This window comes from Dasypus novemcinctus, chromosome 27 (assembly GCF_030445035.2).
Source record: "Dasypus novemcinctus isolate mDasNov1 chromosome 27, mDasNov1.1.hap2, whole genome shotgun sequence".
Classification (NCBI taxonomy): Eukaryota; Metazoa; Chordata; class Mammalia; order Cingulata; family Dasypodidae; genus Dasypus; species Dasypus novemcinctus.
In genome coordinates this window covers 48,907,364-48,932,469 of record NC_080699.1, presented here as the reverse complement: position 1 = coordinate 48,932,469, position 25,106 = coordinate 48,907,364, and the positions used below count along the sequence as shown (strand labels likewise).

Genomic DNA, 25,106 nt, shown 5'->3' with positions numbered 1-25,106 from the left:
GTCCTCAATATCTCAGACGTTCCATCCCTGAATCCAACACACCCTGAGGTACATCTGAGATCCTTGAATGTTCTAGCCCTCAACGTTTGTGTTTTTTTCTTTTTTGTTTTGTTTTGTTTTCATTTTTACTCTATTTTTATTTTTTATTTCATTTTTTAATATTCTGATTGCTAACATTGCATTATCCCCTAGTCTTTTCTCCCAGTGTATCCCCCAAAGTCTTTTTTTCTCTCTTTCTCTCTTGTCCCCCATTTTCTTCTTATTCTATTTCATCTTAACTAAGCAATAGCTGCTGCAGGAAACACCTCACATTTGCTGGGTTTCCTCATCCTCCACTGCCTCATATCTGTGTGAATAGATTTTGGCTATCTACACTATCCCCTTTCCCCTACATCTTGATATCCTCCATCATCTACTGTCTCTCCTATATTCACCTCCCTTTCTTTGATCCAGAAAGTGTCTAACTCTTAATTTCTAATATCTTTGTTTTGTTTTCTGTCTCTTAACCACTATTGAAACTATAGCCTTTCTTTTCTCTTTCCCTCTCTCATGAAACAATAGCTTTTTAATTCATACCATATCCCTCCCATATTCAGACATCTACCTCATTATAGGTACTCTACCTACTGCTATAACTCTACACAATTTACATGAATCTAACCTCCATCCTCCCAGATCTCATATTGTTGCTTTGTTAACATATATCACCAATACTACTTTACACTTTTTCCTTGCTTACACAATTGCCTTTCCCCGGCACTAATACTTTCCTTTAAAGTGAACTCAACCAGCAATAAGAATTTAGAATAAGATGACCAAAGTGACAAAGAGAAGATATAACACTTACACCAAAACAACAGCTAATTAATCTCCAAGACTAGACAAAGAAGCTAAGGAACTGATTAAACCCGTCAAGATAAAATGATGACCAGACAGCAACAAAAATCTACAAACCAAACCAGTAATCAGGAAAACATGGCTGAATCCAATCAACAAACTAAAAACCAAGAAGGGGAGCAGACCTTCACACAAACAATGAAATATCTCAGAACATTTATCACTGACAAATTTGATGAAATAATGAAAGAGGTTAACAACATGAAGTCAACACTTGGAGGGGAAATTGCAGACATATGCAAAAAGATAACAGATATGATGGGAATGAACACCACAGTTCAAGAAATCAAAAATGCTCTTGCAGCAAATATCAGCAGACTAGAAGAGGCAGAGCAGAGAATCAGTGATGTGGAAGACAGTACATCGGAAATCAAACAGATAGTAGAAGTGGTCGATAAAAAGATAGAAAAAAATCCAGCTAGCACTTAGGGACCTGAATGATAATGCAAAACGCTCAAACATACGTATTATAGGCATTCCAGAAGGAGAAGAGAAGGTAAAGGGATCAGAAGGAGTGTTGCAGGAAATAATGGCTGAAAACTTCCCAAATCTACTGAAAGAGACAGATGTACATATCCAAGAAGCACAGCGCACTCCACTGGTCATAAACCCAAACAGGCCCACCCCAAGACATATACTTGTCAAATTATCCAATGCTCAAGACAAAAAGAAAATTCTAAAAGCAGCAAGAGAAAAGAAAACCATCACATACAAGGGAAGCTCCATGAGATTAAGTGCTGATTTCTCATCTGAAACCATGGAGGCAAGAAGGCAGTGGTATGATATAGCCAAGGTACTAAAGGAAAAAATTTCCAACCAAGAATACTCTATCCAGCTAAACTACCATTCAAAAATGATGGAGAGTTCAAAATATTCGCAGATAAACAGAAACTGAAAGAGTATACCAACAAGAAACTTCCCCTTCAAGAAATTCTAAAGGGAGTTCTGCAGGAAGAAAGGAAAAAACAGGACAGGTAGAGTTGGAGGAGAGTGTAAGAGCAACAAAAAAGATAAAAATAGAAGGAAAAAAATGCAAACAAAATATGACTAATACAAATCCAATCAAAATATGGCTAACACAAATAATTCCTTGAAAGTAATAACACTGAATGTGAACGGATTAAACTCACCTATCGAAAGATTCAGACTGCGACATTTGATAAGGAAATATGACCCATCTATATGCTGTCTACAAGAGACACATCTTAGACCCAGAGACTCATGGAGGTTGAAAGTGAATGGCTGGAAAACAATCATATAAGCAAACAATAACCAAAAAAAGGCAGGAGTAGCTATATTAATATCAGACAAAATAGACTTTAAGCGCGAAACAATTGTGAGAGACAAAGAAGGATACTACATTTTAGTGAAAGGGACAATCTGTCAGGAAGATCGAACAATGATAAATATTTATGCTCCTAACAAGCTTGCCTCTAAATATATGAGGCAAACGCTGGAAAAACTAAGTGAAAGAATAGATGCATCTACAATTATAGTGGGGGATTTTAATACACCACTATCAACTCTGGACAGAACATCTCAAAAGAGAATCACTAAAGAAACAAAACATTTGAGCAGTATATCAGAGGAGCTGGATCTAATAGACATGTATAGATCATTACACCCAAACACAGCAGGATATACATTTTTCTCAAGCGCACATGGATCATTCTCCAAGATAGACCATATGCTAGACCACAAAGAAAGGCTTAATGAACTCAGAAAGATTGAAATCATACAAAACAATATCTCTGACCACAGTGTAGTGAAGCTGCAAATTTGCAAGGGTCAGAGGCCCAGATTTCGCACCATGATTTGGAAATTAAACAGCACACTCTTAGGAAAACAGTGGGTCAAAGAAGAAATCTCAAAAGAAATCAATGACTACCTTGTAACAAATGATAATGATAACACAACATACCAAAATTTATGGGATGCAGCAAAAGCAGTACTGAGAGGGAAATTTATAACCACAAATTCATATATCAAAAAAGAAGAAAGAGCAAAAATTGAAGAACTAACTGCACATTTGGAGGAATTAGGAAAACAACAACAAAGTAACCAAACAGGAAGAAGAAGGAAGGAAATAACAAAGATAAGAGCAGAACTAAATGAAATAGAAAATAAGAAAGCACTTAAAAATAAACAAGACTAAGCTGGTTTTTTGAGAAGATCAACAAAATTGACAAACCTTTAGTGAGACTAACAAAGAAAAATAGAGAGAAGATGCAAATACACAAAATAAGAAATGAGAAAGGTGATATCACCACTAACCCCACAGAAATGACACTATCATAAGAGGATACTTTGAAAAACTATATTCCAAGAAAAATGACAATTTAGAGAAAATGGACAAATTCCTAGAAACACATAAGCAGGCCATATTGACGAAGAAGAAATTGATGATCTTAACAAACCAATCACAAGCAAAGAGATAGAATCAGCCATTAAAAATCTCCCAACTAAGAAGAGCCCAGGGCCAGACGGCTTCATGGGTGAATTCTACAAAACACTCAAGAAAGAAATAACACCAATCCTGCTGAAACTATTCCAAAAAATCGAAACAGATGGAACATTGCCGAACTCCTTCTATGATGCCAACATTACCCTAGTACCAAAGCCAAACACAGACACCACAAGAAAGTAAAATTACAGACCAATTTCTCTAATGAACCTAGACACAAAAATACTTAACAAAATACTTGCTAATCATATTCAACAACACATTAAACGAATTATACACCATGACCAACTGGGATTTATTTCAGGTATGCAAGGATGGTTCAACATAAGAAAATCAATCAATGTAATACACCATATAAAAAGATTGAAGGAATAAAATCACATAATTATATCTATAGATGCAGAAAAAGCATTTGACAAAATACAGCACACTTTCTTGATAAAAACACTCCAAAAGATCGGAATACAAGGAAATTTTTTGAATATGATAAAGAGTATATATATCAAAAACCTACAGCCAACATTGTTTACAATGGAGAAATCCTAAAATCCTTCCCTCTAAACTCAGGAACAAGACAAGGATGTCCATTGTCTCCGCTCCTATTTAATATTGTCTTAGAAGTACTTGCTCATGCACTGAGGCAAGAACCAAATATAAAAGGCATTAAATTGGAAAGGAAGAAGTCAAAATTTCATTATTTGCAGATGACATGATCTTATACATAGAAAACTCTGAGAAATCTACAACAAAGCTTCTAGAGCTCGTAAAGGAGTTTGGTAAAGTCGCAGGTTATAAGATCAATGCGCAAAAATCAGTAGCATTTCTGTACACAAATAATGAGCAAGATTAGGAGGAAATCAAGAAACAAATACCATTCACAATAGTAAATTAAAAAATCAAATACTTAGGAAGTAATTTAACTAAAGAGGTAAAAAACTTATACACCGAGAACTATACAAGACTGTTCAAGGAAATCAAAGAAGACCTAAATAAATGGAAGAACATTCCTTGTTCATGGTTAGGAATACTAAATATTATTAAGATGTCTATCCTACCAAAACTGATATACACATTCAATGCAATCCCAATAATAACCAACACAGCCTTCTTTAAGGAACTAGAAAAACTATGAAATTTATTTGGAAAGAAAAGAGGCCCCAAATAGCCAAAGACATATTGAAAAAGAAAAAAGAAATTGGAGGAATCACACTTCCTGACTTCAAAACATACTACAAAGCTACAGTAGTGAAAACAGCATGGTATTGGCATAAGGAGAGACACACAGACCAATGGAATCGAATTGAAAGTTCTGATATAGAACCTCATATATATAGCCATATAATATTCGATAAAGCCACCAAACCCTCTCAACTGGGAGAGAATGGCCTATTCAATAAATGGTGCCTGGAGAACTGGATAGCCATATGTAGAAGAATGAAAGAGGATTACCATCTCACACCTTATACAAAGATCAACTCAAGATGGATCAAAGACCTAAATATAAGAGCCAAGACCATAAAGATCTTGGAAAGCAGTGTAGGGAAACATCCACAGGACCTTGTAATAGGAAATGGCTTCATGAATATCACACCAAAAGCACGAGCAGCAAAAGAACAAATAGATAAATGGGACTTCCTCAAAATTAAAACCTTCTGTACCTCAAAGGAATTTGTCAAGAAAGTAAAAAGGGAACCCATACAATGGGAGAAAATATTTGGCAAACATATATCTGATAAGAGACTTATAACTTGCATATACAAAGAACTCATATATCTTGAAAATAAAAAGATAAACAACCCATTTAAAAAATGGGAAAAAGATTTAAACAGACACTTCTCCAAAGAAGAAATACAAATGGCTAAAAAGCATATGAAAAAATGCTCCAAATCTCTAGCTATCAAGGAAATGCAAATCAAAAGTACAATGAGATACCATCTTACTCCCATAAGATTGGCAGCTATGAAAAAAACAGAATACAAATGCTGGAGAGGATATGAAGAAAGGGGAACACTCATCCACTCCTGGTGGGAATGGAAAGGATCCAAACATTCTGGAGGACATTTTGGCCGTTTCTCAAAAAACTAACCATAGATTTGCCATATGACCCAGTAATACCACTGCTGGGTATATACCCAGCAGAACTGAAAACAAGGACACAAACCAATATATGTACACCAATTTTCATAGCAGCATTGTTTACTATCACCAATAGTTGGAATCAACCCAAATGCCCATCAACAGACGAGTGGATCAATAAAATATGGTATATACATACAATGGAATACTACTCGGCTATAAGAACAAATACACTACAAACACACGTGATAACATGGATGAATCTTGAGAACCTTATGTTGAGTGAAGCAACCCAGGCATTGAAGGACAAATACTACATGACCTCAGTGATATGACACAAGCAAGCTGCCTCAGAGAGCTAGAGACTGGAAAATAGGCTTACAGGAAATCGGGGGGTGGAGGAAGGATGTGAGCCTACGTCTGCAGGGATGGAATCTATGATGAGCTGGCGGTAAGTATGAGCACAAAGAAGAGATAAAATGGAGGCAAGAGGTTGTCTTTGGGTGGGGCTTTGTGAGTTTGAGGGGGGCTGGGGATGGGTGGATGGGTAATATTGCCCACAAACGTGGGGGGAGGGAGGGGCAACATACGAACATAGGAGAGTATCAGGTGTTGGTTGAGAGGAAAATGCTGAGAAAATCGTATCAAAATATAATTAAGAGGGTTACCTGTTTAGGATGCTCGGAGGGGATGGTCTGATGCGGGATGGACTCCCGGGGAATGTCTGAATGCTCATTTTGTCAGGGTGGCTTGTACCATTGGGAAGAGACCCAAGAAGCGAGAGTTGGGGTGGACCCACATCCTGGGGAGGACTAATGCCATCAAATAGAGAGAACTGTATCTCTCAAGAAAAAGGGTGGCTCCCAGGGCATTAGGACAGTTGTGGAAGTCAGGCCCTGAACACTGTTGCAAGTATCTCTGGACGTGGCTCCTCGGGAAATGGAGATTGGCTGTCACTGTGGGCCCCATGGGGAGGGGAAAATGGATGTTGAATGGATGGAACCAAGGTAAATGTGGGAGCAAGAGAGGAGTTTCGTGAGTGTACACGAGGATGAATATAAAACATGTAATATTACACCAAAAACAGATAGGGGACGACAGACTAATAATGTAAACCATAATGTAAAACATAGGATAACTAAAAAATTTAGAAAACTGTATATCCTAAAGTATGGACCACATCGTAAGCACAGATGTCACCTTGTTTGAAAGCGATCGTTTCAGAGTCTGTACATCAGTTTCAGTAAATATGATACAAATAAGTTAAAAGATTATCACTGTGGAAGGGAAAAGGTTTTATGGTGGATGTGTGGGAGTACTGTATATTGTATATATGAATTACTGTGATCTAAGACTCTTGTGAAGAGAAGCTCAATAATTAGGAAAAAGAAAAGAAAAATATAGGATGTAGAAATTTTTCCAAATCAATATATGTACTCTTTATCTAACCTTTAAACTCATCACTATATTCCATTTTACTAGCAAGGGAACCTGACATTATATTGGGATTCACTTTACAGGAAGTTTTGGATCACAGAGTGGTTCAACAATGGCGCCAGAGGAATACTGATATGGGATGTTATTGACAGGCTATATATGGTTGACAGGGAGTTATACAGGGCATATGTCCAGGGTGCATGGTAATGTTTGGATATACTCATAGGGAAACAATTAAAAACAACAACTTGGGGGTAATGGGTTACTGGCCAGGGGGACTCTGTTGTGGTCCCGAGAGGAGCAGCGACAGTCCTGCAGGTGCAACGGTAAGAACCAGGAAGGAATGAGGGTCCAACAGTGGGCTCCTGGTACTAATGACTATGCTTGTGAGCCTATACACCTGCAATAAGAACAAAGCCTAGAGCAGCATTGTGCCTGGGAGTTTCCTCCTGACAGCCTTCATGTTATTCAAATGTGGCCAGTCTCGAAGCCAAACTCAGCATGTAGATGCAGTGCATTCCCCCCAAAGTGGGACATGACACCCGCGGATGAGCCTCCCTGGCACAGAGGGATCACTTCCGAATACCAGCTGAAGATGCAACTAGAAAATGTCCTTGAATTAAAGGTTCAATGCGGATCAGCAAAATATCCCTGTCTACATATAATAACATGACTTTGAAATGCTGTTTGACCTAATGTAAGGGGGAAATGGAAAGGAGAAATGAGTTTATATGGCTACGAGTCTCTAAAAAAGAGTCTGGAGGTTGTCAGAAGGATTGCCCTTATGCACACCTGAGCAGAGTCTCAGAGACAGATAAAGTAGATACAACCCCAGGTATTGGTTCTTTTGAGGGCTAAAGAGACCCACGGGTTCTATGGTCATGGCAGATGGGGTTCACTGCTATGTCAGATGGCCCTTCTTTGGAGCTGGTGTTTCTGCGTGATGGAACTGGACTCATATGGGATCTCTTTTAACAAGACTTTCATGCTACTTTACTGGAATTGTAGTTGGTGTTGGGGTTTAAGATATATTTAAGTGATTTGAATCTCTGGACTGACAATATGAAAGCCACGCCCTGAACCTCAACAGACTTCAAATCCTACACTCTGATTTATTGGACTTACCCCATTCAGCTAACATGGAGTTGAAGATTGTCAACCACCACACCATGGAACCTAGAGTGTCTACAACTGAAAGCAGGAGGATTGCGTCCAGTATCCATGTGGAATCTAAGCCCCCACTTGACATAAATGTGCAATGGACACAACCAATCCAATGTCCACAGAGAAAATGTGGCATGGGTGTGGGAAGGGTGGCCATGTTGGCTGCTGGGTGCGGGGAATGGAAGGAAGAGATGAGATGGGGAGGTGTTTTTGGGACTTGGAGTTGTCCTGGGTGGTGCTTCATGGAGAACTATGGGACATTGTAGATCCCCCCAGGGCCTACTGGATGGAACGTGGGAGAGTGTGGGCTATGATGTGGACCGTTGACTATGGGGTGCAGTGATTCCCAGAGATGTACTTACCAGGTGCAATGGATGTGTCATGATGATGGGAGAGAGCGTTGCTGTGGGGGGAGTGGGGGGTGGGAGTGGTGGAGTTGAATGGGACTTCATATTTTTTGAAAGTAATATTTTTTTAAAAAATGAATAAAAATTATAAAAAAAAGACCAGATACAGAAACCAGTGAATTCAGAAAGTGTTATAGACTAGCGATATCGACCAGACTCAGACTCATAAGTTCCAATTGAGAGCTTTATTAGCTGCATAGTGACTGCCTCATCCTATGCAGAGGGATGAGCAGCCCCGAGTCATGGGAGGAGTTTGATTATATCAGCTTTTAGTTTCAGGGCGGGGTCAATAGCTCAGCAAGGAAGCATGTACAGAAGCAGGTGTTTGTGGTTAATTAAGCACAGGGGATTCTATCAGGAGAGACAAGCGGTTGGGGAGTTTGTTATTTACAAGGGTCTGGGTCAGGTTGGCCTTTTGGCAGGGGCTGATGACACTTTCTTCAGGAGGAGGCCTTGAGATAAGGTTTTACAGTTGAACAAGCTTGTTACAGAAGCTAGATATAGGCTTTTAGGGGGCTGTGGAATTTTCCTCTCAGGTGGGGGTGGTCACAGGCTCCTACTTCTCCACAAAAGATTAATTCATAAATTAGTTAGAAGGAAGAAATGTTCATTTTTTAAAAAATAGCTGGAAAGGTCAACATTTCTCTACATTATTCAGAAAATATACATCACTTCCTTCAAGAATTACAGGGTCAAGGGATTCTAATATTGCTGTCAAACTGCACAGATTAACTTATTGATTTATATATACAGATGAGTCCTTCAGCAAAATAGTATGAATAAACAAACCTTTAGACAAGTGGAGTTGAGTTTTAATTTAAAGTTCCAGTGTTTTCCTTCTGGTTATGACAGGGTGAGGGCAATAAAATAAACTGAACTATGAGTTTAGAATAGAACTGAGGGACAATTTTAAACAGCAACATAGTGTGTCTGTTACTAGCAGTAGATTGTTATAGATAGACTTCATAAAAACAATAAACACATCCACATATGACTTACCCATGTACACGTATGTAAATATAAAACAAATGGCTGAAGGTATTGGTAATTAAGCCAAAGCTATTGTCAAATACAGTAAAGCTTAATTAATTTTTAATTTATGATACTTCCAACTAGAGCTAAACAGAATACATCCTTTCTAAGAAAAGTTAGTATAAATGAGATAATTTAATATACATTCAGAGTATATCTATGCAGTGATTATGCTGCTTACAATGCAAAACTGTGAGCAAATGAAATCTCATTCTCAATGCCTACGGATTATTAATGTGGTCTTGATTACCTAAATTTTAAAGCATGGTGTAAAATATTATTGATTGATTTACAAAGAAACAACTTATTAAGTGATTTTAAAAATTTAAAAAGCAATGCTATTAATCACTGCTACTTCTCTAAGGTTAGATCTGTCTCAACCCCAGTTATTTATAGGGTTTCTAGCATTATAAAGTCAACTGATTGCTGGGTTTGCCAATATCTAGATGATAAAGAATGACCTAAAATAATGTTCCATTCAGGCAAAAGTGATCATTGGTCAAAAAAGAGGTAAGTGTTTAATAAAAAGATTTGGTATCCCGTTAAAAATTAGTCAGCCCTTGCTACAGATCAATAAGTTAAATGTATTTGGCATTGGGACACTTTATTGAAGCTTCAACTAGCTTTTCACAACTTATAATTTGGTGACTATAAACTCTTCTTTATGCAAGAAAACTGTAATAAGACAGGGTCAAAATTGGATATATACAAGACTGGTTGTATATATCGGTTGTATATAACCAATCAATCAGGTTAGATTCAGACAATAGAGATGGGACTCCCATATTCAAAGACAGCTTAAAAGTGACTCTGATAATGATACTTTTACTGATGTAACAAAGAAAATCACTAAATTAGAAATTGATTCAATGACAAGTATCCCACTTGCATGTGTAATACCTGCATTATCTCTTTACCCAATACAGATAAACTTATATAACATGATTTAGTCAATATTCAGGTTATATTTAAAATAGAAACTCAACATACTTAATTGGGAGTAATATACATGAATTGTTACATCATTTAAATAGGAATGCTCTCTTCTTTCTCAGACTAATGGACTCTTGTAAAATGGCAATGTGCTGATGCTTATATGACCCCCTTAAAGGGTAAAAAATACAAACAGAGAGACATTCAAGGTGGCTTTCTGGATCTAATCTTAACCTAACTTTAGATCATATTGGATTGTTTATTTTCCATGTGGGAAAATATATAAAACTTTTCTCCAAGTTTGGTCAGGAAGATGTGTACTAGGTTATCTTTTTCCATGCATACCAAAGATATTTACACTAGCAAGGGAATTTCCATGAAGATGGTAGAGCAGGGAGATTCAGGACTCACTTCTCTTCCAAAATAGCTAGTGAAAAGTCAGAAACTGTCTGTAACAACTGTTCTGGAGCTCAGGAGGCCAAAGGAGGATTATACAGCATCCAGAGAATGGTGTATGGAAAACGCTGAGAAATTGTGCTAAAAACTGTATGTACAACATTATGATTATAATAAAAGCCATTGATTATACACTTTGGATAGATCATAGTGTATGTAAATACATCTCAAAAAAACAACTTAATGAACTAATAAATAATTGTGCAAGAGTAGCCAGGAATAGCAACAATGTGCAGCAGTGGAATCATAGAGACGTTGAGAGGTGAGGAATTTTCTTGTTTGTTTTTTATTATTACTGAAATAATGGAAATGCTCCAATAATGATTGATGTGATGAATGCACAACTATGTGATCATACCAAATTCCACTGTTTTTATACTTTGTATGAATTGTAAGCTTTATTAATATGTATAAATAAAATTGACTTGTTAAAAAAGAACACTACACAGTCTAATTACAATTTTTATGCAGTTTAAAAAATACTGAGTAGCTCACTCTGCAGTGACAGCTGGCACTCATCCCCCATTCATGATATGGGCTATCTTAGGATCTGGTCCCTGGCTGGCTGTTGTGGGTAGAGAGGAACATGGAAGTCTACCCCAAGAATGGTGGGGTTGAGCATATCTTTTGAGCAGCAAGTTTTGATTACTGAGTTCCAGTTTTGAGCTGCTGTTTTAGCTAACCCAGACAAGGATAGCCACTGCCATTGACTCAACCCCACTGCTGACATGAAGGATGGCAGTGAAGGCTTAAAGACACAATGCCTCCTTAGGGTTGCAGGGAACAGTTTTCTAAAGAGTGCCATATTTTTGGCAGGCCAGGTATTCAAACTTCACCAAGTTGTGAAAAAGGCTTCTGGTGTCTTACCTATACCTCTCTCCAGGGCTCATTGGGGCTGGTCTGAGCCCTTTTTGTGAGTCTCTGGTCCTCATTTGACTGGAAATCCTGACTTCAGAAAGTCCTTTTTGAGGTGATCATCCTCCAAGATTTTGCATATCATGTAAAACAGCTAGAGGCAATGAAAAGAGTGTGTAAAAAAAACTATAGAGACAAAAATAAACAACAAAAAACAAACAAAGAAAAAAGAGCAGATCAATATTCTTGGAGAAGGAACTAGGAAAGATTCTTATTTCTTAGGGTGAAATAATTACACAAATAGTACAATATTAAAAATTATACCAAATATCCAGAGCTAGAATGAGATGAAGAACTGGAAAAATTTGATCAATTAAATACAGCCAAGTCTAAGTGTTAGAGAAGAGTTTTAATGTAAAGCCAATCAACAATAAAATACTAGGTAAGAGAAGGAAATTGACCTTCATGTTGGGGCACTTTAAAACTTTATGTGGAGCCCAGGAAAGATCACATATTCTTGGAGCTAATTCATTCCTGTGGGCTTGAGAACTTGAATTGGATTCAATTTTGAGTCTTTGGATTGCTTCAGTGAGTCTAGGGTGGGTATTGGTCCTCTTGCTGGAGTCCTTTATAAATGGAGGACTGAATGCAGCAGATGTAGTATAGCCTGTGCACAAATCCAAACTTATTTTATATCCAAATATGCCTAGAAAACCAATTGAGAAGTATAAACTCTATAGGCTTTGGATATTCAGGGAGGATGTAAGCTGGAATGTGGTGCTAAATGCTGACTTGGAATGTGGGGGATATGCATTAATTCAAACTTACCTGGGGGAAATAACCTATCCAATACTCAGATAAAACACTTGAAGAAACTAATACAAAGTCTTTTTGCATACAAGCACCATTTGTCTCCCCACTCTTATTTCCTCTGTATAAAAGGGGCCCAGGGAAACGGACTTGGCCCAGTGGTTAGGGCATCTGTCTACCACATGGGAGGTCCATGGTTCAAACCCCAGGCCTCCTTGACCCATGTGGAGCAGGCCCATGCGCAGCGCTGATGTGTGCAAGGAGTGCCCTGCCACGCAGGGGTGTCCCCTGCATAGGGGAACCCCACATGCAAGGAGTGCACCCTGTAAGGAGAGCCACCTAGCATGATAGAAAGAGCAGCCTGCCCAGGAATGGCACCACCCACACTTCCCATGCTGCTGATGACAACAGAAGCAGACAAAGAAACACGATGCAGCAAATAGACACAGAGAACAGACAACCAGGGGAAGGGGGGGGATTAAATAAATAAATAAATCTTTTTAAAAAAGGGGGGGCCCAAAAATTCTATTTGGTGCTTGGTCTTTATTAGGACAGGAGTCCGCTGAGTCTGGCTGGTCAAAATAAATCAACTTCCTTCTCAGAGTTCTCATGTCCTGGCTTTCGACACCACATATACCTGACTTCTCTGCTACTACAATTCTGGGGCCTTGTCCAGGATTGTGTTGAGAAGGTCAGAGATGGCAACAATTGTTTGCCCATTTCAGATGTCTCTGAGGAGGCCAGGAGGGCCCAGGTGAAACCCAGCCCTGGGTGCACCTGAACTCCCCTTTTAGTCCAGAAAGAGGTTGTGGTCTTCACCAGAGCCCTCCTGGAAGAACCAGAGCACCAGTGTGTTTGAGCAACCCTGAGAATGAAGCAAGGAGCACCACACATCAGATGGATAAGACCCCCAGGGGCAGGAAAAGCCTAATTCTAAAATTAGGAGGAAGACTGATCAGCTCTCTAAAAGGGGAGGCCCCAGTACTCCTAAGAATACAAGAGGAAGCTGCCTTCTCTCCAGGTCCAAGAAAAGGAAAGGGGGGTGGTTGTGTGTGTGTGATTGTGGCAACTGAGTGAGATGCAGAAAATCACTTCTGCAGGGCAAGTGCAGAGTCCTGATGTGTGGTTCTGTGGTGACCTCATATGATCAAGGGCAGTCGGGGGGGTCCCTGCAAAGGGACCCTCTTCCAAGTCAGGGGCTTATACAGACCTGCTAAGGCTAAGAGGTGCCGAAAGTTTCCATGAGGGTCACAGCCAGAGATGGACTAAGTGTATGGTTTGAGTGACTATTGTGTACCATCAGCACAGGGTGGAAACATGGGAAACACACAAAGTAGGACCCTGTTCAGTTGTATGCTGAAAAACTTCCCCTGTGCATTCCATTGTCTGAGCCGGAGGGGGCAGATTCCAGGGGCCTGTGGGAAGAAGTGGGGGGGAAAGGGGGATGGAGGCAGGAGATGAGAAGAATGGAGGCGACAGGATTCTGATCAAGCTTCGTTTATTGGGGATAGAACAAGGGAATTTATACTGAGGAAAGGGAGCATGTCCATAGGTGATAGGCTGGACTTGCGTGTGGCAGACGTCGAAGGAGGGGATTGGCTCAAAGTTCATGCTGGGTCTGCAGAGTTTTGTGCCTTGCACATGCATGCTGCTGTGGTTACCAGAGTTGTGGTGGGAAGGGGAGAACAAAGAAACAAAGAAGAAGAAGAAGGAAATGGCAGGGCAGGGCTGTAGTAGTTGTGAAATTCGCCATGCTGTAGGAGGCTGTAAACAGGTTTCACAGTGGGTGGCTCCCCACAGGTCCCCCTTCTCTGTTTAATGTGTTATGAACTGAAGAGAAGAACAACTGACAATGGCTCACATTAGGGCAGGGCTTATGCTCAGTGGTGATGTGCAGCTGCAAGGTGCTCCCATACTGAGGGGGGCTGTGCCTGTCTTAGGTCGGAGCTGCACCCACTAAGTGATCAGTCTTACCCGTCATTGGGAATCATGGCAGTGAAAGGCCATGTCCCTGTCTTAGGTTGACTGATGGGTTAACCCAGTTGCCCGTCATTGGCTAACCAGACCAGCGCCTCAGCGACAGATGACTTTGCAAATATAGCAAGCTATAACGGGGAGTTCCACACCATGCACGACATGCATGATGTACTGAGATTAGTGGGTGAGGCCACACCTGCCCTTGTCTTGTTTGGCCAGGGCACCTGCTGCTCATTTGAGCCACTAAACTCCTCACTGAAGCTGTTCTCCTTACCAAAGCTGTTCAGCGATATTAATTAAACAGAGAAGGGTTAGCTGTGATGTTGTGACTGTGGACAGAGAGGACAGGCAAGAAAATGCCATTAGGGTACAGGTTGGCTATGAGGCAACACAAGAGATTTGCATTTTTAAAGGTCAGTTGTTTGTTCTTCGGTCTGGATAGGCTGGTATTGATGAATAGCAGCAAGAAACATCATGTGGGCAGAAATTTGCTTCATCCTTTCTTGGAGGAATTTAAGAAGGCAAGGTGCAAGTGCACAGATTAAAAGGAGAGCAATTAGGGGGCTGAGGAGGGGACCTAGCCATGTTATGAGGGGGGAGGTAAGCCAGGCAGATAAGGAGGAGGTTGATTTGGAGGGCAGTATTCCTTCCCGCAATTCTCACAATTTTTTAACATTTTGCTCAATAATACCAGATTCATTTATATAGTAGCAGCATTCCTCTTGGAAAAAGAGGCAGGTTCCCCTTTTTTAGCTGTGAGTAAGTTTAAGGCCCTACGGTTTTGTAAGGCTACTTGGGTGAGGGATGTTAGTTGCTGCTGCAGAGCCAAGAGACTGCACACTGGATTCTAGGCTAATTTGTTGTTGTTGTTTAAAGTATTGCAAACTGATGAGGCCATGACAAAGAACACCACATGCTGTGGCAGTTGCAGCTACTGAACCTGTGAGGCTAATTTTTTACCAATATAGGGAGGAAGGCAGCTCTCTTTGACACAGATGGGGATAGTAAAATTTTTTAATTTGCCTTCTCCATAGTGTGTTAGTTGCAGGGTAATGGCTACTAGGATGCAAAGCCTTATTTTTATAGAATAGAGCATTTTTGGGTTATAGTTAATTTTCCAACCACAAACATATAAGGATCTCTTACACATGCCTGAAGATGATGAATTTGATTTAAATGCAGATATTGACCATTCTTACTATTATTCCCAATCCATTCTATAGTAGGAGCTATTCCTAGAAAAACTTTCCACAAATTCTTTTGTTTATGTATAGATGTAATATTACAACATGGAGAAGGGATCCATTTCCCTTTCTGTTTCCAAATATAATTTTTAGTAAAAATTATTTTTTGTTGTCCTTTACTATTTAGACCATGCCAAATAAATCTGTCATTATATTCAATGGGACTCCCCATAGGGGCACTTTCCCACACTATTCCATAGGAATCATTAAAAATGACAGATCCTATTCCTATATGGCACTCCTGCCATCCTTCTTTATCCCTACTGTCTTTTTGAGGACAATCATAAGTAGGATTTTTGGTCATGAATAAATTGGAAGAAGGAAATAAAGTCACAATAAACTGAGTATTATTATTTTTAAAGATAATTATAGCCCAATTTTTAACATACATACAGGAAGGATGGTTACCAATGCATAAGGGTTGATAATCAAATGGTAATATGAGATTATTGATTCTTTGTCTTTCTTTATAGGGTTTAATTGGCAATCGATTATCAATTGGTTTAGGGAATATATGGGTTTTATTCAGATATATATGAAAGAATAGATTTTTCCAGGTTAACACTCTAAGTAATGGGGGGTTAGGTATATAGGCCTAATAAGTGTAATTACTGGCAGCTTCCTTATTACTTACAATCACCATCATCAGAAGTTGTAGAAGACTCCATCTCTTCATTCTGGGGTTTAATCCTTTTCACAGATAACTGAATTTGTTCTCCATTTTCTGAAATGATAAGAGCATAGCCTCACCCTCTTACTTTAATCCTGCCTTTTTTTTTCATTCATTGCTTAAAATATCTTTCTAGAATATTGGTTGATCTTCATTTCCTGTGTCTACTGTAGATGTTTGACATTTTCCAGAGTGACATTCCGCAGGTGTTAATGAATTATAAACATTAAGAAAATGTAAAGTAAATAAAGTTTTTGCCAATTGATGTTTTGGTGTTATAATATCATTATTTTCCCTTTTTTGTTTTAAAAGCATAGTTTTCAGGGTAAGATGACTGCATTTAACAATGGCTTGACCTGTAGGATTATAAGGAATATTAGCAACATATTGAATACCATATTTTAAAAGGAAAGATTCAAAGGATTTACTAATGTAAGGTGTATTATTAATTTTTAGAGGGCACCCCATTACAGCAAAAGCAGACTATAGATGTGAATGAACATGATGCAACTGTTCCTTACTTTGAGCAGCAGTGTACATAAAATGAGAATAAGTGTCAATATAAACATGAACATAGTGTAGTTTACTAAAGGATGGTATGTGAGTAATACCCATCTGTTATAATTGATTAGGAGTCAGGCCTCTGGGATTAGTTCCAGCCCAAAAAGGCACCACTGTTAGTGGTTTACAAGTAGGACAAGTGTGAATAATTTTTTTTGTGCCTGTAGTTTTATTAACTTTTGATATTTATTTCACAGGCCTTTAGCATTAATGTGAGTTAGAGCACGGTAATCACTAGCACCTTGTAAACACCCTACTAATAAATCAGCTTGAGCATTATTTGCTGTCATAGGACTAGGCAAAGAGATATGAGAGCATATATGAGTAATGTAAATAGGATGCTGACTTAAGTTAATGAGATGTTGCAAGTCAGTGAAAAGTTGAGATAACTCATCAGTAGCAAAGATATGAGCTGTTTCAATATGCTTAACAGTAAGGCATACATATTAAGAACCAGAGACAACATTCAAAGGTTCCTTAAATATTGTTAACACCTTAATGATGGCAGCAAGTTCAGTATGCTGAGCAGATGTGGAGTCTGCCAAGCTTGTTCTTTTGAAGAGGAAACGTATGCTGCTTTTTTATTACTATTACTATCAGTAAATACTGTACAAGATGGTTGGGCTATGCACATAGTCCTGAAAAGCACTGCAAAAGTTCATTTTTAAGTTTTTTATAGATAGAGGAATGCAGCTGGCTTGATTTGTGTAAGAAGACACTAAAGAAAGTCCTAGCAAGTTTTAAAACAAAGTGATAGCAATACAGCAGGACATTAACTTTTTGCAAAAAACTAGCAGTGTTTGGGATTGCTGCATACTAGTGTTGTTACTTTAATCTATGATAAGAGGTTGTTTCTGTGACACATACTCTTTTATTATAATTAAAACTATAAATAACCACATTGTACTTCTCTTTTAATATTATCCTGAAATATTGGTAACTTTATACACCTTTAAGCATTTATAGAAAACTTTTATTCATACAACTTTAATTAATAGAGGGTTAAAGGAAAGAAAAAAACTTGTTAATTTTATAACACTGTAAAACACCTTTTATTTAACCTATAACATATTAAATGAACTTAACTATTTTATTTAATTTTTCTTTTAAGGTAAAAGAACAAATCTCCCATAATTAGTTTGGAATAAAAGGCTACTGTTCAGGATTAGGTTTTGAGAAAGCAGTTTTGAACATTATGTTCCTTTAAAAAAGATAAAACTTTCCTTTCTTGGAACACTGAGGGAATGATGAGCACAAGAAGCACAAGAAGTTATTTTGATAAAACAGACGTTTTTGTATACTGATTATTGAAGATAAGAACTTTTACCAAAACAGATTAATGATGAGAGGCCTTGAGAAAGAACAAAAATTGTTTAACTTTGCATCAGCATACTACTTGATACTAAAGCCTTTAAAATTTTATAGATAGACCCATCAAATCTTATTCAACTTCAACTATAAAATTCCTTTTCCATGAACCTTCTGCACTTTCAGTATTCACTCAGGTTTTGTTCCATATTTTACTCTTTCTTAATAACCAGTCATTTTATCTTAGGACAAAATTATTCCCTGTTTCTTTAATAATAAAAACACATTCCATATAGCCTGCATACAAAGTTATCAAGCGAACTTCTTATAACATAATACCATTAACACTAAACAAGCTTGTTAAAATAATGAACTTTTCTTTAAATACTTAGTAGCATGCAATATCAGAAACAGTTTCCTAGAAGCAAGTTGGCGGGGGAGGCTGGTTGCTGCCAATCTTTCCTGTTATAAAATTACCTTTTATTATTATCATCATCAATTCAGTTTTATATATATTTAATAATGACTTTTTGGAATTAGCCATTTAAACACCTTAATTTAAACAATGCTTTGTAATACCTTTTATAATTATTTATAACCAAAAAGACTATAATTATATCATTTTTAGACAAATTTTATCTTTACAGAACACATTCCCTTACTTAAAGTTATCACAATACCTTCTACAACTTGCCACATGCAAATTAAGTTTCAAGAATTTATGAAAAATTAGCCATCCTACTTTAGGATAAAACACACCTTTTTGCAAAACTTATTGAATTTGAGTTAGCATTGTCACAAACTTTTAACCTTTTTAATATTCATTTAAGTTTTACATTCTTCATATTATCCTGTGAAGAAAATAAGTTATTCATTTCAATCTAGGCAAGAACAACTTTTTATGAAGACATATTTAATTTTGTTAATCAAGACTTACAATCTTTATTATTGTAGGTATCTTATTAACATTTAAACTTATGTATTAATATAATAAACTTAAGTATTAATATAAGCTCTTATTTAATTTTTGGCCATTTGAATAGAGCTCTTTTTAAAAATTTTTTTATTAATTTATATTACCATCCAGAGGTATCAAAATATACACTGACATTGAATGAACAGACAGACAAACACAAAACAATTACAACATATTAATAGAAACATACAATTTATTTACAATTGACTTATAATTCTTACTTTCTTGGTATAGCTGCTTTTAAGTTCTTATTAAGATGGGGTGCAGTGATGCTCAGAGATGAACTTACCAGGTGCAATGGATGTATCACGATGATGGGAGAGAGTGTTGCTGTGGGGGGAGTGGGGGGCGGGGGTGGTGGGGTTGAATGGGACCTCATATATTTTTTTTAATGTAATTTTAAAAAATAATAATAAATAAATATTAAAAAAAAAGATTTCTTCTGGAATCCATGTTGCCTGTAATATGCAAGCTTGTGCTTGGAAACATTATTAGTTATCAGCAATCAGTTAAAATAACTTGAGCAGCATAAATGTAGTTAAGTTTTTATTTTGCAGTTTAGACAGACTATTAACACACATTTTTGGGTTATTACTGTAAGACTAAACTGAGACTTGAAGTTCTGGAGAAAACTATTGATTTAAAACTGAAAATTCCTTTTAGACCTTGATAGAAACTTGGTACTAATTTTATTATCTTGGTTAAGCAAGCCCAATCAGAATTAGAATGGAAACAAAACAAAACACAAATATTGACACATTTCTCTCTCTTTTCAGTGGATTAACTATATTAGCCTTCACTAGCCCAGCGCTACATTGTCATGTAGACAGCAGGGAGCCCGAAGAGTTGTGAAAGGGGTTGGCATTCACCAGAACAAAGTTGATTGCCTCATAAACTAGTTTGGATTTTGGGGCTTGTGGCTGGCCTTGTCTCCCATTTCCCTGATGGGGAGGGAGAGTTTGACCCTGTATGTTGGTTTGGGACTGACAGCCACTTTTTTACTGTGGCTGTAAAAGCTTTTTTAAAGCAGTGGCCATAGCAAGACCTCGTTGGTAGGTGGGGCCAATTTCAGAACAAAGCCTGATGTAACCAGACAAGTCCTCCTTCTAACTGCAGCCTGACAAGCCGCATTCACATTTTCAAAGGCAATTTGCTTTACAAAAGGAGGGGCCGCAAGGCAAGTTGGTGAAGGGAGTTACGCTGTTCTAAAAGGCGGTTCTTTTCCAGTAACTGAGCAGTTAGGGTGGAAACTTCAGCGCGCAATTGACCATTTACATCAGGAGGTTCAGAGACAGGAAAGAAGGCAGGAGGTGGTGGCTGAAACGTAGGAGGGGGTAGAAAAGCAGGGGATGGGGGAGGCGGGGCTTGAGGTGCGGGGCATAGTCTCCAGGGAGCAGGGAGGGTGGAAGGGCGGGATAAAGAGGCAGGGGAATGGGCGTTGGTGTGGTGGGCAGGGGATAATGAGTTATTTGATTATCTGCAGGAGCCGAGGCTTGGGATGTGAGGGGATAGCCTCCTGGGGGCTCAGTTTTAGGTCTTGAGCGTGAGTTAGAGCTAATTTCTTCATCGTCAGAAGGGGAACTTTCATTATCACTCTCTATAGCAATAGAGACTGAACCTGGGCAGCTAGAGGATTTTGCGGCCTGAGGAAAAGGAGGTGAGGGCTGAGGGCAGAGGCCTTCATTGTCTTGTATAGGAGGGGAAAGAGAAAGTGCTGGGCTAAGAGCCTTTTCACCCTGTTGGGACAGGAAGGTGCACAGCTCATTAATTACAGACCAATAATTGAAAGCAGCAATGGGGACCCTTTCAGGGTCAAAGGTTTTGTAAAAGTCCTGTAAGGCGTTACCTACATGGCACCACCATCCTTCATCAATAGTACCTTCTTGGGGGAACCAGGGACAAATTTTGTGGAGGAAGGCAAAGAATTTAGAGAGTTCTTTAACATTAACCTTTACTCCTCTCGTCTTGAGAGCGACCTGCAGGCCGCTTAGGAAAAGGGAACTATCACTAGAGGATGCCTGCCCCATATAGAGCCGATCACTCACCCACCAAGCCTTCAGAAGATAGGCAGTCTTGTGAAGGTCTCCCTTGCCCAAGCTGATAGCTCAGGTCTTCCTTGCCCAAGCTGATAGCTCAGGTCCTCCACCCAAGAATTTTCAGGTCTTCCGAGTTTATGTAGATCATCTGGCCAGGCTTTCAGTTGTGTTGGCTGGTTGGGAAAACTTGCTTCTCGGCCCCACCTACATCAGGTGCCACTTGTCCAAGTTGGCAGGGGCAGATTCCAGGGGCCTGTGGGAAGAAGTGGGGGGAAAAGGGGGATGGAGGCAGGAGACAAGAAGAATGGAGGCAAGATAGGATTCTGATCAAGCCTCATTTATTGGGGATAGAACAAGGGAATTTATACTGAGGGAAGGGAGCATGTCCATAGGTGATAGGCTGGTCTTGCGTGTGGCAGACGTCGAAGGAGGGGATTGGCTCAAAGTTCGTGCTGGGTCTGCAGAGTTTCGTGTCTTGCACATGAATGCTGCTGTGGTTACCAGAGTTGTGGTGGGAAGGGGAGAACAAAGAAACAAAGAAGAAGAAGAAGGAAATGGTGGGGCAGGGCTGTAGTAGTTGTGAAATTCGCCATGCTGTAGGAGGCTCCCTACATTCCATGAAGAGGTATACAGCATAAGGTTCCAACCAGGAAAGCTTAAGATGCTTTGTGAATTAGAATGGCCAACTTTCAGCATGGGCTGGCCCCAGGATGGCATTTTAGATCCCTGGATCATCCATAAATTCCATGATGCAGTAACTGGAAACCCAGGACACCCAGACCAATTCTCCTACATTGATGTTTGGGAAAACACTGTGAGCCAAAATCCACCTTGGTTAGGGTAGTTCATGACTAAGGAAGCTAGAATTTGCCTAATACAGAAACCAAGGAGTGCTGTCCCAGGGACCAGACCAAATAATCACTGTGCAAAGGGCCCAGAGAAAGTGTGCCCCAAGTCCAGTGCCAGTTTGCCCATTTCAGAAGGGCCATATGAACATGAGTTTCCACCACCTTATGTGATGACTGTCCCAGCAGTACTGTCCCAGCAGTACTAAGGCATGAAAGTGAGCTAGTCTCCCTAAGCAGTGCCCCATTGTCATCATTGACATGGGGAAGTTTGATGCTCATACCATCCCTGCCGCTGCTTTTATCACCATTAGAGAGGGCACCTGTACCATCCCTGCAGTTGCTTTTATTGACATCTGCACCAGAGAGCCCTACGTCATCCCTGTAGCAGCTTTTACCATTTCCTCAGTGGTCTTTGGCCTCTTCTGCAATGGAAAATACAGATCAGCTGCTTTTATAGCCCATTGCCCCTGGCAATGCTGCTGCAGTGCTGCCAGTCAGTCAGGGGGAGATGCTGAGAAGTGGCAACTCACACCATGGGAAGCCCCAGGGGCTTCCCCAATTTTTTATGATGCACATGGCCAGATTTGGGGGGAACTGGACATTCATCTATCAGCCCTTTACCATAATGGACCTTTTTAACTGGGAAAGCCACACCTCACCATTCTCAGAGAAGCCTCAAGCCATGATGGACCTTTTCCAGTCCATCTTACAGACCCACAAACCCACCTGGGTTGATTGTAAACAACTTATAATGACTTTATTAAACTTTGAAGAAAGAATGCGTGTCATGCAGGGAGCTCTAACCTGGCTTAGAGAGCACCCACCTGAGGGAAATTTGGACAGTGACCAATATGCCCACTTGCAGTTCCGAGAAGAGGACCCCCTGTGGGATCCAAAGAGCACAACCAGGCTCAACTGACTAGAAACTTTCCATAGGGCCTTGGTTGAATGATTCAGTGTGGGGAGCCACAAGACAGTAAATATGGAAAAACTACTCAAATTCTACAGGCTCTGGATGAGAGTCCAGCTCAGTTCTATGAGAGGCTGTGTGACGTGTTTTGTGTATGCACACCCTTGAAACCCAGATGCTCCCAAAAGCCAAACAATGGTCAATGCAGTGTTCATTTCCAAATCACAAGCTGACACCCAAAGAAAGCTGCAGAAGTTGGATGGGTTTGCTGGAATGCATCTCTCTCAGCTCATGGAAGTAGCTACTAAAGTCTATGGCAACAGTGATGTAGAAACAAGGAGGGAGGGAAGTCAGAAGATGAAGAAGGCAGATCTTCTGACAGTGGCAATCATGGAAAAATCCATTCCTGTGTCAAGGAGAGTAAACTGGGAAGCCCCTACCCTAAGGAGAGGGAAGGGCTTATGCCTAAGGCAAAATCAGTGTGTGTACTGCAAAGAGGATGGGGATTGAAAGCAGGAGTGTCCCAGGTGGCCAACTGACCCTGCTGCTGCAGCCAAAACATTAGCCAGGAAAGCTAGTCAGGCATCACAAACCAAAATCTGGGTCCATAAAAGTTCAGGAAAAAACCTGCAAATTAGGCCATTGGGCTGGCAGGAATAGAGGACTCTGATAGAGATTATTAGGACAGACCGGGCTCCTATTCTCCCAGCCCTGCAGAGCCTATGGTCAGAGTCCAAATTGGGGGCCACACCATACATATGATGGTTGACGCTGGGGCTCAACATTCTGTAATGACCAAGCCAATTGGGCCTCTCTCAAGAAAACAGGCCATTGTCAAAGGGGCAACTGGCAAAAGTACCCAAAGGCCTTTCCTGCAAGCCTGGACCTGCAACATTGGGGCAAAAGAGGTCACTCACAAATTCCTTTATCTTCCAGAGTGCCCAGTCCCCCTCCTGGGTTGAGATCTGCTGTCTAAACTGCAGCTCAAATTGCCTTTGACATCATGGGGCAATCCACACTTACACTGGGGCCACAGGACCCTCTGAGAATAGCGCTAACCCTTCCTCTGCAGGAAGAATGGAGACTGTTTTGCCTCAGTGAAACTGGCCAATCCATGCCCATGCAGCTCCCTTTTGAAGATATGCCTGAAGTATGGGCAGAGGGTAACCCAATGGGGATGGTACATGACATTCCTCCAATTATTATTGAAATAAAGGCCACAACCAGTCCAATAAGCATAAAGCAATATCCAGTTCCACACAAAGCACAAGTAAAGGTCCAGCTACATATTCAGAGATTACTGAATGAAAGCATACTGAGGCCACGCCCATCTCCATGGAACACCCCACTCTTTCCAGTTAAAAAAGCTGATGGGGATTACCGCCCAGTCCAGGACTTATGAGCAGTTAATTTGGCAGTAATAACCCTTCATTCTGCAGTTTCTAATCCATATACTTTTCTCAGCTTAATACCCTCATTGGCAATCTACTTGTCATGCCTAGATCTTTTTTTTTTTTTTTTTTTTTTGGAGAGCACGAAGGCAGTCCCCCACTACCTCAAATTATGCAGTCGAGTTTCCCACATTTGGGGAAATCGCAGGGGTCAGCACATCCGGAGTGCAATGGATAAGCCTCGCCCTGGGAAAACCACCTTCGTGATCATGGTATCTCCCCTGCCAGGTAAGTATGCCTAGATCTTAATGATGCCCTCTTCTGCATTCAGGTAGTGCCCCGCAGCCAGCCAATTCCCACCTTTAGGTAGGATGATCTGAACTCAGGTGAAAAGCAGCAGCTAACATGGATGCGATGGCCTCAGGGGTTTAAAAATGCACCCACTATTTTTGGACAAGGCCTGGCCAGTGATCTCAAATCCTTTAAACCAGAAAGCCATAACTGTTTTCTCCTCCAATATGTAGATGACCTCATTCTCAGAAGTCCCACCTACCAAGACTGTGCTGACAGAACCCATGCTCTCTTAATGAATCTACAGCAAAAAGGCTATTGGGTGTCTAAGAAAAAAGCCCAAATCTGCCTATCACAAATCAG

At 39.8% G+C, this 25,106-nt stretch overlaps 1 non-coding gene across 1 annotated transcript; it reads right to left on the bottom strand.

Moving 5' to 3' along the window:
* Positions 1–24,586: 24,586 nt before the first annotated feature.
* LOC111761166 (U1 spliceosomal RNA) lies at positions 24,587–24,748 on the bottom strand. The gene has a single exon (XR_002794604.1). It is a non-coding gene; the product is annotated as a U1 spliceosomal RNA (small nuclear RNA).
* Positions 24,749–25,106: the final 358 nt, after the last annotated feature.